Genomic DNA, 14,597 nt, shown 5'->3' on the forward strand with positions numbered 1-14,597 from the left:
TTCCCAGGCGGTCTCCCATCTACGTACTAACCAGGCCCACCCCTACTTCTCCTCAGAGATGCGACGAGATGGGGCGCTTTTAGGGTGATGTGGCTGTAGACAATCTCTTTGGGCACCCTCAACCCTCTTGACAAATGCCAAGATTGTCACCTTGGGAAACAAGGGAAAAAAAACAAGTCAACGGCAAAAAAATAAACAAAATAAACCTATGGCACCTGGTATTCCCAGGCGGTCTCCCATCCAGGTATGAACCAGGCCCGACCCTGCATAACCTCCAAGATCAGATGAGATGGGGTGCTTTCAGGGTGACGTGCCCGAAGGCAATTGCTTTTGGCACCCTCAACTCTCTTGACAAACACCAAGATTGTCACCTTGGGAAACAAGGGAAAAAAACAAGTCAACACCAAAAAACATTTACGGCACCTGATATTCCCAGGTGGTCTTCCATCCAATTACGAATCAGGCCAGATGCTGCTTAGCCTCCGAGATAAGACGAGATTTGTTGCTTTCAGGGTGATGTGGCCATAGGCAACCTCTTTGCGCACGCTCAACCCTCTTGACAAAATGCCAAGATGGTCACCTTGGGAAACAAGGGAAAAAACAAGTAAACGCCAAAAAAAAGAAAAAAAAAAAGAAGCCTGTGGCACTGGGTATTCCCAGGCATTCTCCCACACAGATACTAACCAGGCCCAACCCTGCTTAGCCTTTGAGACCAGGCGCTTTCAGGATCATGTGCCCATAGGCAATCTCTTTGGGCAGCCTCAGCCCTCTTGACAAACGCTATGATGGTCACCTTGGAAAACAAGGGAAAAAAAAAAGTTGATGGCAAAAAAAAAAAAGAAATTTACGGCACTTGGTATTCCCGGGGGTCTCCCATCCAGGTTCTAACCAGGCCCAACCTAGCCTCTGAGATCAAACGAGATTGGTTGATTTCAGGGTGTCGTGGCCATAGGCAATCTCTTTGGGCACCCTCAACCCTCTTGACAAGCACCAAGGTCACCTTGGGAAACAAGGGAAAAAAACAAGTCAATGCCAAAAAAAACAAAAAGAAGCCCGTGGCACTGGGTATTCCCAGGAGCAGTGGAGGCCCGTCCATAGGGGGCGCCCGGGCGCCACCCCCCCCCCCCCCCCTCCCATTTAGTAAAAAAAAATACAAAAAAAAATCCATATTGACCATATTGGCGTTTGTCAAGAGGGTTGAGAGTGGCGAGCTAGATTCCCTACGGCCACATCACCATGAATGTTCCCGATCTCATCTAATCTCAGATGCTAAGCAGGGTCGTGCCTGGTTAGTACGTGGATGGGAGCCCGCCTGGGAATACGAGGTGCTGTTGGCTTTTTTTTTTAATATGTTGGCGTCAACGACCTCTTCTATTTTTCTGCTTGTTTGCTGAGGTGTACATTTTGGCGTTTGTCAAGAGGGTTGAGAGTGGAAAGCAAGATTGCCTACGGCAACATCACCCTGAATGCGCCCGATCTCATCTGATCTCAGATGCTAAGTAGTGTCAGGCTTGGTTTTTTTATATGTTAACATCAACGCCCTATTTTATTTTTCTGCTTGTTTGCCGAGGTGACCATCTTTGTGTTTGTCAAGAGGGTTGAGAGAGGCCAGCAAGATCGCCTATGGCCACATCACCCAGAATCCGCTTGATCTCGTCTGATCTCAGATGCTAAGCAATGTCGGGCCTGGTTAGTACCTGAATGGGAGAGCGCCTATGAATACCAGGTGCCGTAGGCTATTTTTTAATATGTTGTTGGCGCTGACGACTTGTTTTATTTTTCTGCTTGTTTGCCGAGGTGACCATCTTGGCGTTTGACAAGAGGGTTTAAAGTGGCCAGCTAGACGGCCTATGGCTACATCACCCTGAATGCACCCGATTTAGTCTGATCTCGGATGCTAAGCAGCGTTGTGCCTGGTTAGTACCTGGATGGGAGACCGCCTGGGAATACCAGGTGCCATTGGCTTTTTTTTAATATGTTGTTGGCGTCAATGACCTGTTCTATTTTTCTGCTTGTTTGCTGAGGTAACCATCTTGGTGTTTGTCAAGAGGGTTGAGAGTGGACAGTAAGATTGCCTATGGCAACATCACCCTGAATGCGCCCGATCTCATCTGATCTCGGATGCTAAGCAGGGTCCGGCTTGGTTAGTACCTGGATGGGAGACCGCCTGGTAATACCAGATGCCGTAGGCTTTTTTTTAATATGTTGTTGGCGTCAATGACCGGTTCTATTTTTCTGCTTGTTTGCTGAGATAACCATCTTGGTGTTTGTCAAGAGGGTTGAGAGTGGACAGAAAGATTGCCTATGGCAACATCACCCTGAATGCGCCCGATCTCATCTGATCTCGGATGCTAAGCAGGGTCCGGCTTGGTTAGTACCTGGATGGGAGACCGCCTGGTAATACCAGATGCCGTAGGCTTTTTTTAATATGTTGTTAACATCAACGACCTATTTAATTTTTCTGCTTGTTTGCTGAGTGTTTGTCAAGAGGGTTGAGAGTGGCTAGCAAGATCCCCTACGGCCACATCACCATGAATGTTCCCGATCTCGTCTGATCTCGGAATGCTAAGCAGTCTCAGGCCTGGTTGGTACCTGGATGGCAGACTTCCTGGGAATACTAGGTGCCGTAGGCTTTTCTTAATATGTTGTTGACGTCAACGACCTATTTTATTTTGCTGCTTGTTTGCTGAGGTGACCATCTTGGCATTTTTCAAGAGGGTTGAGAGTGGCAAGCAAGATCCTCTATAGCCACATCACCATGAATGTTCCTGCTAAGCAGGGTCGTGCCTGGTTAGTACTTGGTACTCTGCAATACATACTCTGCAATACATACTCTGCAATACATACCCTGCCAATACATACCCTGCCAATACTCTGCAATACTTACTCTGCCAATACCCTGCCAATACTCTACAATACTTACCCTGCCTATACTCTGCAATACTTACCCCGCCAATACTCTGCAATACATACCCCGCCAATACTCTGCAATACTTATCCCGCCAATACCCTGGCAATACCCTGACAATACTCTGCAATACTCTGCAATACTTACCCTGCCAATACTCTGCAATACATACCCCACCAATATTCTGCAATACATACCCCACCAATACTCTGCAATACATACCCCGCCAATACCCTGCCAATACCCTGGCAATACTCTGCAATACTTACCCTGCCAATACTCTGCAATACTTACCCTGCCAATACTCTGCAATAAATACCCTGCCAATACTCTCCAAAATACCATTTTATTTATTTGTTTTGTTTGTATTACATATAGATATTAAAGAGGTATGTTCTCATCTGAAAACAGTATTTCTTTTGGATAATCAAACCTATAACTGACTGGAGAAAAACAAATGTCACTTGTAGACAAACCTACACTTTGTTTTAAGGCGGGGTCTGGGGAGGGGAAATGGGTGGGGCCAGGGGTGGGGCTAAAGGAGGGACCAGGGCCAGGGTGGAGCTGAAGGGGGCCCCGTCAGGTAGGCTGTACGGGGCCCCATGATTTCTGTCAGCGGCCCTGCCTACGGCCATATCACCCTGAATGCGCCCGATCACATCTGATTTCAGATGATAAGCAGGGTCGGTCCTGGTTAGTACCTGGATAGGAGACCGCTTGGGAGTACCAGGTGTAGTAGGCTTTTTTAAATATGTTGCTGTCATCAACGTCCTGTTGAATTTTTTCGCTTGTTTGCCGAGGTGCCCATCTTGGCGTTTGTCAAGAGGGTTGAGAGTGGCCACCAAGCTCGCATATGGCCACATCACCCTGAATGCACTCAAGCTCGTTTGATCTCAGATGCTAAGCAGGGTCGTGCCTGGATAGTACCTGGATGGGAGACCGCCTGGGAACACTAGGTGTAGTAGGCTTTTTTAAATATGTTGCTGTCATCAACGTCCTGTTTTATTTTTCTGCTTGTTTGCCAAGGTGACCATGTTGGCGTTTGTCAGGAGGGTTGAGAGTGGCCAGCAAGATCGCCTACGGCCACATCTCCCTGAATGCGATCGATCTCGTTTGATCTCGGATGCTAAGCAGGGTCGGACCTGGTTAGTACCTGGATGGGAGACCGCATGGGAATACCTAGTGCCATAGGCTTTTTTTTAATATGTTGTTGGCATCGAAGACCTGTTTTAATTTATTGCTTGTTTGCCAAGATAACCATCTTGGCGTTTGTCAAGAGGGTTGAGAGTGGCCAGCAAGATCTCCTACGGCCACATCACCCTGAATGCGCCTGATCTTGGATGCGAAGCAGGGACGCGCCTGGTTAGTACCTAGATGGGAGACCGTCAGGGAATAACAGGTGCTGTAGGCTTTTTTTTAATATGTTGTTGGCGTTGAATACCTGTTTTATTTTTCTGCTTGTTTGCCGGGGTGACCATCTTGGCGTTTGTCAAGAGGGTTGAGAGTGGCAAGCAAGATCGCCTAAGGCCACATCAACATGAATGCGCCAGATATCATCTGATCTCGGATTCTAAGCAGGGTCAAGCCTGGTTAGTACCTGGATGGGAGACAGCCTGGGAATACCAGGTGCCGTAGGCTTTTTTTAATATGTTGTTGGCGTCGACGACCTGTTTTATTTTTCTGCTTGTTTGCCGAGGTGACCATCTTGGCATTTGTCAAGAGGGTTGAGAGTGGCCAGCAAGATTGCCTACGGCCATATCACCCTTAATGTGTAATACGGATATATATATTTGGTTATAATGTTTGTTGTAAAATGTATTTATATGCATTAAGTTATATTGTTTTTTAAGAATTTTGTATTTTCACCTGCTGGTAATAAAAAGGCTGCTATGGCCATTCGACTCCAAAGAGAATGTGTCGTCTGGTCAATCATAAGTTATTTAAGACAAAGGTATAGTTTTTTTTTTGGGGGGGAACCTCACAAAATAGGCACATCATGAAACTTTTCTCTATTCGACTTCTCTCGAACCGGCTTGTTGGAAGGTTTTACTTTCAATAAGTGCTGATTAGTTTATTTTGACAGTGGGGTCATCTCCCCTTTTGTCAGAATACAATAACCCAGAAAGAAGGATTTCTCTATTGACCTCACTTGTGTCAATGTAATAATCGGTTCAGTTGTTTTTTCTTTTTTTTGATTAGCCCACTTTAAAAAAAACTTCCATGTATGGCAAGCCTTAGAGTAACTAAAGATGAATTTGGATCCATGTGTGGCCACTGTGGTTGAACAGAAGTCAGGATATTCCCAATCAGTCAGGGCTGTAGGCTGGAGAGATGATCTGTATATTTTGACAGCAAGGTAGCCTTCCTGCTGTCAGAATTCAATAATACAGTGGAGAAGATTCCAGCACCCACATTGAGTGTGTGGATGGAGGAATCCAGTCAGGTGTTGTTTTTTAAATTTAACCCACTAGCTGAATGAAAAAAACTGACATGTGCATGGCCAGCTTTAGAGATTCAGGGGTTAAGTGGCCTGGAGATATTGAAGCACAGTGGTTTGGGCAGCACAGTGGTGTAGTGGTTAGCACTCTCATCTAGCAGTAAGAAGGGTTGCTGGTTCAAATCCCAACCATGACACTCCCTCCCTGAGTTTGCATGTTCTCCCTGTGCCTGTCTATATTCAACCTTATTATTAACCCCTTCCTGCCGAGCGTACGCAGATGTGCGTACTCGGCTTCCGGGCGGTATACGGGGATGATGCCCGCACCTTATCCCAGGCAATTGGCTATCCAGCCATAACAACCGATGCGGCTAAAAGCCACTCGGCTGTTATGCGGGAGGGGACGTCCCCCCTCCCGCCGCCTCCCGCCGCTGTTACCGGTGCTCCCGCTCGATCGGGAGCACCGATTCCTGGTGCGATGCCGCTGGGGAGGAACTGGAACGAAGCCGTAATCGGCTTCGTTCCAGTCTCCTCATAGTAAACACGGAAGCGACGTCATGACGTCACTTCCCGTTTACTCAGCTGCCAATGGCGTCGGTTTTAAAAAAAATATCCGGTATTCAGAATCGCCGTTTTCGGCGATCTGAATACATTGAAGTGTAAAGGAGGGGTGGGGGGTCTTTTAGACCCCCGATCCCTCCATAAAGAGTACCTGTCACCGCCTATTACTGTCACAAGGGATGTTTACATTCCTTGTGACAGCAATAAAAGTGATCACATTTTTTATTTTATTTTTAAAAACAATTTAATCATTTTAAAATAAATAAAAAAATAATAAAAAAATTTTTTAAAGCGCCCGCCGTCCCTGTGAGCTCGCGAAGCAAAGAAAACGCATACGGAAGTCGTGCCCGTGTATGTAAATGGTGTTCAAATCACACATGTGAGGTATCGCCGCGATCGTCAGAGCGAGAACAATAATTCTAGCACTAGACCTCCTATGAAACGCTAACCTGGTAACCGTAAAAAATGTTTAAAGAGTCGCCTTATTGAGATTTTTAGGTACCGTACTTTGTCGTCAATCCACAAGTGCGTTCAAATTATAAAGTGTGACATGTTTGGTATCTATTTACTCGGCGTAACATTATCTTTCACATTATGCAAAAAAAAATGGGATCATTTTACTGTTTTGTTTTTTTTATTCATGAAAGTGTCCCTTTTCCCAAAAAGTTGCATTTAAAACACTGCTGCGCAAATACCGTATGACATAAAATATTGCAACAATCGCCATTTTATTCTCTAGAGTCTCTGTTAAAAAAAATATATATATAATGTTTGGGGGTTCCAAGTAATTTTCTAGCAAAAAATATGGATTTTAACTTGTAAACGCCAAATGCCAAAAATAGGCTTAGTCATGAAAGGGTTAAGCCAGGTTTAACCATGAAGTAAGCATCTTAGGTTAACAGTAAAAAAAATGTATATCGTGCCATGGTTTCGATTGTGTATTTTTAACCCAAACCTCAGATTTCATTATCTCTGGATAAGTAAGCATAATGCCATTGTAAATTTTCTCTTTTTCATGACTGTTTGATAAGTCATGAAATCTTCAAGCAAGATGGGAAGCTATGATCTCTTAAAGCAAGATGGGAAGCCAGGCACACTCCAAGCAAGACGGAATCCCTTTTCTGCTTCTGCAGCATTAGCAGATGGTGGGTACCTACATAAAAATCATGGATGATGATAAAATAAATTTTCTAACATGCTATAGAAGCAGTTATGAGCTTTATTCATAACTCATTGTTTGGGTTTAGCCACTGAATTTTGTGGACCCAAATATATTTCTAGACTGAGTTAGGAATGAAAAAGTATATAGCTCCAATCAACTGCCTGAGTTATGAGCTTTAATCATAACTCATTGCTTGGGGTAACCACTCAATTTTGTGGACTCAAAAATATTGCTAGACTGAGTTAGGAATGAAAAAGTATAAAGCTCAATCAACAGCAGTGTTCAGGCGCAATGCACATAGATTTTTTGCTGCCCATTTCTTGCAGCTAGGCTTTAGACAGGACCCCCCTCCCAAGCTCACTGTAGCCATGAAATCTTCAAGTAAGATGGGAAGCCATGAAATCTTCAAGCAAGATGGGAAGCCATGAAAACTTCAAGCAAGATGGGAAGCCATTAAATCTTCAAGCAAGATGGCAAGCCATGATCTCTTCAAGCAAGATGGCAAGCTATGATCTCTTCAAGCAAGATGGAATCCCTTTTCTGCTCTTGCAGCATTAGCAGATGGTGGGTACCTACATAAAACTCATTAACCACTTCAGCCCCAGACCAATTGTCAGCCTAAGGACCAGAGATCTTTTTACAATTTCGCACTGCACTGCTTTAACTGGTAATTACGCGGTCATGCAATGTTGTACCCAAACGAACTTTGCGTCCCTTTCTTCCCACAAATAGAGCTTTCTTTTGATGGTATTTGATTGCCTCTGCGAATTTTTATTTTTTGCGCTATAAATGGAAAAAGACCAAAAATTTCGAGAAAAAAATATATTTTCTACTTTTTGTTATAAGAAAAATCGAATAAACTAAATTTTAGTCATACATTTAGAGCAAAATTTATTCAGCCACATGTCTTTAGTAAAAAAAATGTCAATAAGCGTATATTTATTGGTTTGCGCAAAAGTTATAGCGTCTACAAACTAGAGTACATTTTCTGGAATTTACACAGCTTTTAATTTATGACTGCCTATCTCATTTCTTGAGGTGCTAAAATGGCAGGGCAGTACAAACCCCCCAAATTACCCCATTTTGGAAAGTAGACACCCCAAGGAAATTGCTGAGGGGCATGTTGAGCCCATTGAATATTTTTTTTTGTCCCAAGTGATTGAATATTGACACAAAAAAAAAGTTTACAAAAAGTTGTCACTAAATGATATATTGCTCACAAATGCCATAGTTATATGTGGAATTGCACCCCAAAATATATTCTGCTGCTTCTCCTGAGTACAGGGATACCACATATGTGGGACTTTTTGGGAGTCTAGCCGCGTACGGCACCCCGAAAACCAATCACTGCCTTCAGGATTTCTAAGGGTGCAAATTTTTGATTTCACTCCTCACTACCTATCACAGTTTCTAAGGCTATAAAATGCCAAAATAACACAAAAACCCCCCAAATGACACCATTTTGGAAAGTAGACACCCTAAGGAAATTGCTGAGTGGCATGTTGAGCCCATTGAATATTTTTTTTTGTCCCAAGTGATTGAATAATGACAAAAAAAAAAGTTTACAAAAAGTTGTCACTAAATGATATATTGCATACACATGCCATAGTTATATGTGGAATTGCACCCCAAATATATATTCTGCTGCTTCTCCTGAGTACGGGGATACCACATATGTGGGACTTTTTGGGAGCCTAGCCCCGTACGGGACCCTGAATCCAAGCAATGCCTTCCGGATTTAAATATAAAACGCTACCAAAAAAAACTGTTAGCAATCGCAGGGATCAGGCCTGACTCTGCGAACGCTGCAGTTATGTGTTTAGTGTTTTGTAAGTGACAGTGATCGATCGATACTGCACTTGGGTGGGCTGGGCGGAGGGGCAAAAGGCAGGTGCTAGCAGGTATCTGGGCTGATCCCACTAACAATGCGTTTTTTTGGAACCCTAAACAGCTGGGGAAGCTGGTATAGATCTGATCAGTCGGATATTGATCTGTTCAGATTCTATACCACTACGGGAGGTTTATGCTTTGCGCGTGGGTGTTAGCGGTACTGGCACTAACCTAGCGCTGCCTGGGGCGACGCAGACCCTGACCCTAAAACCTAATTGATATCACCCGCCGGGTGATCAGGGGCTTAAACCTTTATTGGGTAATAAATGGTGGGTGCCCTGATGCTATAAAAAGCAAACTAACTAACCAGAGTCACCCATAACACTTATACGGTGATCACTGGTGAAAGGGTTAACTAGCGGAAATCAGGGGGTTAAAATCTTTATTAGATAGTATATGGGGGTCCCTTGCGCTATATAAAAACCTGACGGGGAACCTAAATAACTAACTGGCTAACCAGCGTCACCAGTGACACTTATACGGTGATCGCTGGTGAAAGGGTTAACTAGGGGCAATCAGGGGGTTAAAACTATTATTGGGTAGTATATCGGGGTACCTAGCGCTATAAAAACCTGGAGGTGAACCTAAAAAAATAACTAGCTACCTAATGGCACCAGTGACACTAATGCAGCGATCAGAAAAACTATTGCTTAGTGATACTGGTAAAAGGGGGTGAAAGGGTTAACTAGGGGCAATCAGGGGGTTAAAACCATTATTGGGTAGTATATCGGGGTACCTAGCACTATAAAAACCTGGCGGTGAACCTAAAAAAAACTAGCTACTTAGCGGCACCAGTGACACTAATGCAGCGATCAGAAAAACGATCGCTTAGTGACACTGGCAAAAGGGGGTGAAAGGGTTAACTCTAGGAGCAATCAGGGGGTTAAACCTTTATTGGGTGGGTAGGGGGCTACCCTGGACCTAACATTAACTGCCCTGACAGTTTTTACTGTCACAACTGACACTAAATGCAGTGATCAATAAATAAATGATCACTGCAATCAGTGACACTGTGACTGGGAGGGGGAGGGGGGGATCTGTGTGCCTACATGTCAGTGTAGTGTTGGTGCACACTTACTTTCACTGTTCTCCTCGTAGTCCGGTCAATAAGACCGCCCCGAGGAGAATGACATCACTTCCTCCCTGCCTGCCTGTGTTTACTATACACAGCGGGGGAAGCTTCTCATTCGCCAGGAGCGATCGAGAGGGGATGACCAGAAACCAAGAGGGGATGACCAGAAACCAACGGCCATCCCCTCATCCCGGATTGCTCCTGAAGCGGAACGGACCGCCGCATCCAGTGTGAGGGGGGTACGATCGGACCCCCCACCCGCTGGAAGGCGAGCACGTACATGCTACGTGCTTTCATAGTTTCATAGTTAGTTAGGTTTAAAAAAAGACACCAGTCCATCCAGTTTAATCTGAGTGAGTGTCTACAATTGTCCCTATTCCTGTGCATTGCACACTCACATTGGTCCCTACCCTCAAGTAGCCCACAATCCAAGGTCCCCATGCATATACTAGAGCCAATTTACCTACCTGCATGTCTTTGGATTGTGGGAGGAAACTGGAGTACCCAGGGGGAAACACACGCAGGCACAGGGAGAACATGCAAACTCCAGGCAGGTAGTGTTGTGGTTGGGATTTGAACCAGTGACCCTTCTTACTGCTAGGTGAGAGTGCTAACCACTACACCACTGTGCTGCCCTTGCGCCTGTCGGTGCCATTGCACCGACGTACATTGCCATGCGGCGGTCCTTAAGTGGTTAAGGATGATAAAATAAATTGTCTAACATGCTATAGAAGCAGTGTCAGAGTTATGAGCTTTAATCATAACTCATTGCTTGGGTTCATCACTGAATTTTGTGGACCCAAAAATATTGCTTGACTGCGTTAGGAATGAAAAAGTATATAGCTCAATCAACTGCCTGAGTTATGAGCTTTAATCAGAACTCATTGCTTGGGTTTACCCACTGAATTTTGTGGACCCAAAAATATTGCTGGATGGAGTTAGGAATAAGAAAGAGAGCAGGGATTTCAGTCTGATCCCTCTTGGGAAAGTCTACAGAGAGCCCCCGCTCTCTGGAAGTAAGGGGCGGCTGTTGGAAGACCATCTTACATTTCTTTTCAAATGTTTTTATTGAGATTTTTAGCAGAGTTGGTTACAACAAGGGATACAAAACAAAAAAAATAATATATAGTAATAAAAGTAACATAACAGTATAATGTAGTGACAGGGTTTTCTCAGCACAATATAGCATAGAAACAAATAGTCCACAATAAAGAATAAAGTAGTATTCCCAAGTATCTAATATTCATAGTCATAAAGGGACTCGAACAAGAGTTATGCCGCGTACACACGAGCGGACTTTTCAACATCCAAAGTCCGAAGGACTGAGTCCGTCAGACTATCCGATCGTGTGTGGGCTGCAACGGACTTTTGACTCGCCAAAGTCCGAAGGACTTTAGAATATGGAACATGCTTCAAATTTTTCCGAAGGAACTCCGCCGGACCCGGTCCCCTTCGAAAAATCCGCTCGTGTGTATGCTACTCTGACGGACTAAAACCGACGCTAGGGCAGCTATTGGCTACTGGCTATGAACTTCCTTATTCGAGCCGAGTCGTACGTCATCACGTTCAAATCCGTCGGAGTTTAGTGTGATCGTGTGTGGCCAAGTCCGCTCAGCCGAAAAGTCTGTCAGAACTCCGTCGGAATTCCAGCAGAACTCCGACGGAACTCCTTCGGAAGTCTGTCGGACATAAGTCCTCTCGTGTGTACGGGGCTTAAGTCTCTTAGAACTTGTATAATAAAGTCCGTAATATAATTATTGTAAGACTTATAAATAGCGATATGGATAAAGGCCACTTCTGGACCCCAAGACACCTCTCACAGGGATCTATCTGTGTCTTGGAGTACCTAGGCCAACATCCTAAAGGAAATTCAAACACAGTAGTTATCTTTTATGAAGGAAAATAAAGATCTATTCTTACTCCGCAGCTCAATTCAGATAAACAGACATGTGATATATTTTTCATTTTGTTATGAAATTATTTTTAAAGCCATCCAAAAAATATTAAAACGCACAGGAGTTCTTTCTTTCTATACGATTAAAGAATCAGCATTATCTAAATTGTGGAAGTATAATTTTTGTACCATGTACTCCAAGGTTCCCATAGTTGTTGTTCCTTAATAGGGATGAGCTTCGACTCGAACATCGGCTGTTCGCCCGTTCGGCGAAGTCTGAATGTTTTGGTCCGTTCGCGCCAAATTCGTGTGGCACTCACGGCCCACAATGCACTGCGATGGCGCAGTGCATTGCTGGCTCATGATTGGCCAAGCATGCACTGTGACCCCGCATGCTTGGCCAATCGCAGCGCCAGCAGCGAGGAGAGCCATGATTGGCCACAGGCAGGATACCTGTGGCCAATCATAGCTCAGGCTGTGTAGTGCACGCCCCACACTATATAAGGCCGCCAGCACGGCGGCCTTGTGTAGTGTGTTGGCGTCTGAAGCAGTGGGTGTTCTGTGTACCTTCAACACAGTACACACCGATCGTTTTTGGACGATTTTCGATCTTGCTGTTGTGTAGTGGTTGTTGTCTGCGTGCCCTGACCACAGTATACACTGCTATATTCACCTCACCTATATAGCCAGTGATCTATCTTTTATAATAGAGCTTGCAGTCAGTAGTGTTAGGAGCTAGTGCGTGCTGTCTGTGTGCTCTGTACCCAGTAAATACCGCTATATCCACCTACATATCTCTTCTCTATTTGAGCCCACTTGCCATCTGCAGGAGTTATTGGAAGTTGTGTGTGCCTCCAGCACAGCACAGTATACATCTGTATATACCCCTTTATCTCTGGTGTTCTATAATAAAGGCATCTGCAGGAGTTAGTGGGTGTTGTGTGCCTCTAGCACAATACACACTACCCAACTGCTTTTTTACCCAACTCCCTTCAGGCCATTACCATGTCTGTTAGGCCAGCAAGGAGAGGCAGACAGGCGCGAGCCGATAAAAGAGGGCAAGCAGGCTCTGTGTCTAGAGACAACAGTGCTGGTCGTGGACGTGGTGCATTGTCATCAGCACATGGCCATGGGACACGCTTGTCCTTCTTTTCGGCAGCTGGACATGTTGAGCCGCAACATGCCAACGACTTGGTAGAGTGGATGACCAACAGGGGCGGACTGACCATCGGGCAGTTCGGGTGCTGCCCGAGCGCCCGTTCACCAGTAGGGGCCCCATGACAGCTTCCACATCAATCATCCCATCTATCACAGATAGCCGACGGGTAGATCGATCCGAAGCACTGCCCTTAAGAGACAGCTGCAGTGTAAACAGACCCCTTGTGATGCGCTCCTCCCCGCCGGCCCCTCCTTCCCTTCCGTTCACCCCAGGTGCTTGTATTTGTCATCACCTCGGACGGACGAGAAGAGAGGAGGGACCGGCGGAGAGGAGCGCATCACGAGAGGTCTGTGTACAGCAGCTTCCCGCACTACTCTGCATGTAGGAAGGAAAGTGCAGCAGCAGCTTGTATGCTGTCCTGTGCTTAAGTGTGTACCACATGCGGCTATTAGAAAGTTGCTGCACAGCTTCCCACCCCCCACAGTGTCCCCCTGTAATACCCCCCACAGTGTCCCCCTGTGCCCTCCACCCCCCCGCTGTGTCCCTCTGTAACACCCCCCACAGTGTCCCCCTGTGTCCTTCACCCCCCACATTGACTCCCTGTAACACCCATCCACAGCGTCCCCTTGTGCCACCTCCACACAGTGTCCCCCTGTACCCTTCACCCCCCCCCACAGTGTCCCCCTGTGCCCTTTACCTCCCCACAGTGTCCCCCTGTAACACCCCCCACAGTGACCCCCTTTAACACCCCCCACAGTGTCCCCCCGTGCCCTCCACCCCCCCACAGTGACCCCCTGTAACACTCCCCCAACAGTGACCCCCTGTGCCACTTCCCCACAGTGTCCCCTTGTACCCTCCACCCCCCCCCCCACAGTGACCCCCTGTAACACCCACCCAGTGTCCCCCTGTAACACCCCCCACAGTGACCCCTTTAACACCCCCACAGTGTCCCCGTGTACCCTCCACCCCCCCCCCCCACAGTGACCCCCTGTAACACCCACCCACAGTGTCCCCCTGTAACACCCCCCACAGTGACCCCTTGTACCCTCCACCCCCCACAGTGACCCCCTGTAACACCCACCCACAGTGTCCCCCTGTAACACCCCCCACAGTGTCCCCTTGTACCCTCCACCCCCCACAGTGACCCCCTGTAACACCCACCCACAGTGTCCCCCTGTCACACCTCCCCACAGGGTGCCCTCCACCCCCCCATAGTGTCCCCCCTGTGTCCTCCACCCCCCACAGTGACCCCCTGTAACACCCACCCACAGCGTCCCCTTGTGCCACCTCCACACAGTGTCACCCTGTGCCCTCCACCCCCCCCCCCCCACAGTGTCCCCCTGTGCCCTTTACCTCCCCACAGTGTCCCCCTGTAACACCCCCCACAGTGACCCCCTTTAACACCCCCCCCACAGTGTCCCCCTGTGCCCTCCACCTCCCCACAGTGTCCCCTTGTACCCTCCACCCCCCACAGTGACCCCCTGTAACACCTCCCCACAGGGTGCCCTCCACCC

The 14,597-nt window shown here is 46.6% G+C and overlaps 1 protein-coding gene and 9 pseudogenes across 1 annotated transcript in view; 9 read left to right on the plus strand and 1 right to left on the minus strand.

The window, feature by feature from the left end:
- LOC143962780 (uncharacterized) overlaps positions 1-14,597 on the plus strand; it is a 459,151-nt gene that overhangs the window by 170,449 nt on the left and 274,105 nt on the right. The window lies entirely within an intron of this gene.
- Positions 204-322, minus strand: LOC143965424 (5S ribosomal RNA; annotated as a pseudogene).
- On the plus strand, positions 1,219-1,337 carry LOC143965527 (5S ribosomal RNA; annotated as a pseudogene).
- On the plus strand, positions 1,620-1,738 carry LOC143965468 (5S ribosomal RNA; annotated as a pseudogene).
- Positions 1,847-1,965, plus strand: LOC143965544 (5S ribosomal RNA; annotated as a pseudogene).
- LOC143964888 (5S ribosomal RNA) lies at positions 2,074-2,192 on the plus strand (annotated as a pseudogene).
- Positions 2,301-2,419, plus strand: LOC143964900 (5S ribosomal RNA; annotated as a pseudogene).
- LOC143965257 (5S ribosomal RNA) lies at positions 3,532-3,650 on the plus strand (annotated as a pseudogene).
- Positions 3,758-3,876, plus strand: LOC143965505 (5S ribosomal RNA; annotated as a pseudogene).
- LOC143964592 (5S ribosomal RNA) lies at positions 3,984-4,102 on the plus strand (annotated as a pseudogene).

This window comes from Lithobates pipiens, unplaced genomic scaffold (genome assembly GCF_037356315.1).
Source record: "Lithobates pipiens isolate NorthernLeopardFrog02 unplaced genomic scaffold, aLitPip1_a1.2 Scaffold_8, whole genome shotgun sequence".
In the NCBI taxonomy this organism is placed as follows: Eukaryota; Metazoa; Chordata; class Amphibia; order Anura; family Ranidae; genus Lithobates; species Lithobates pipiens.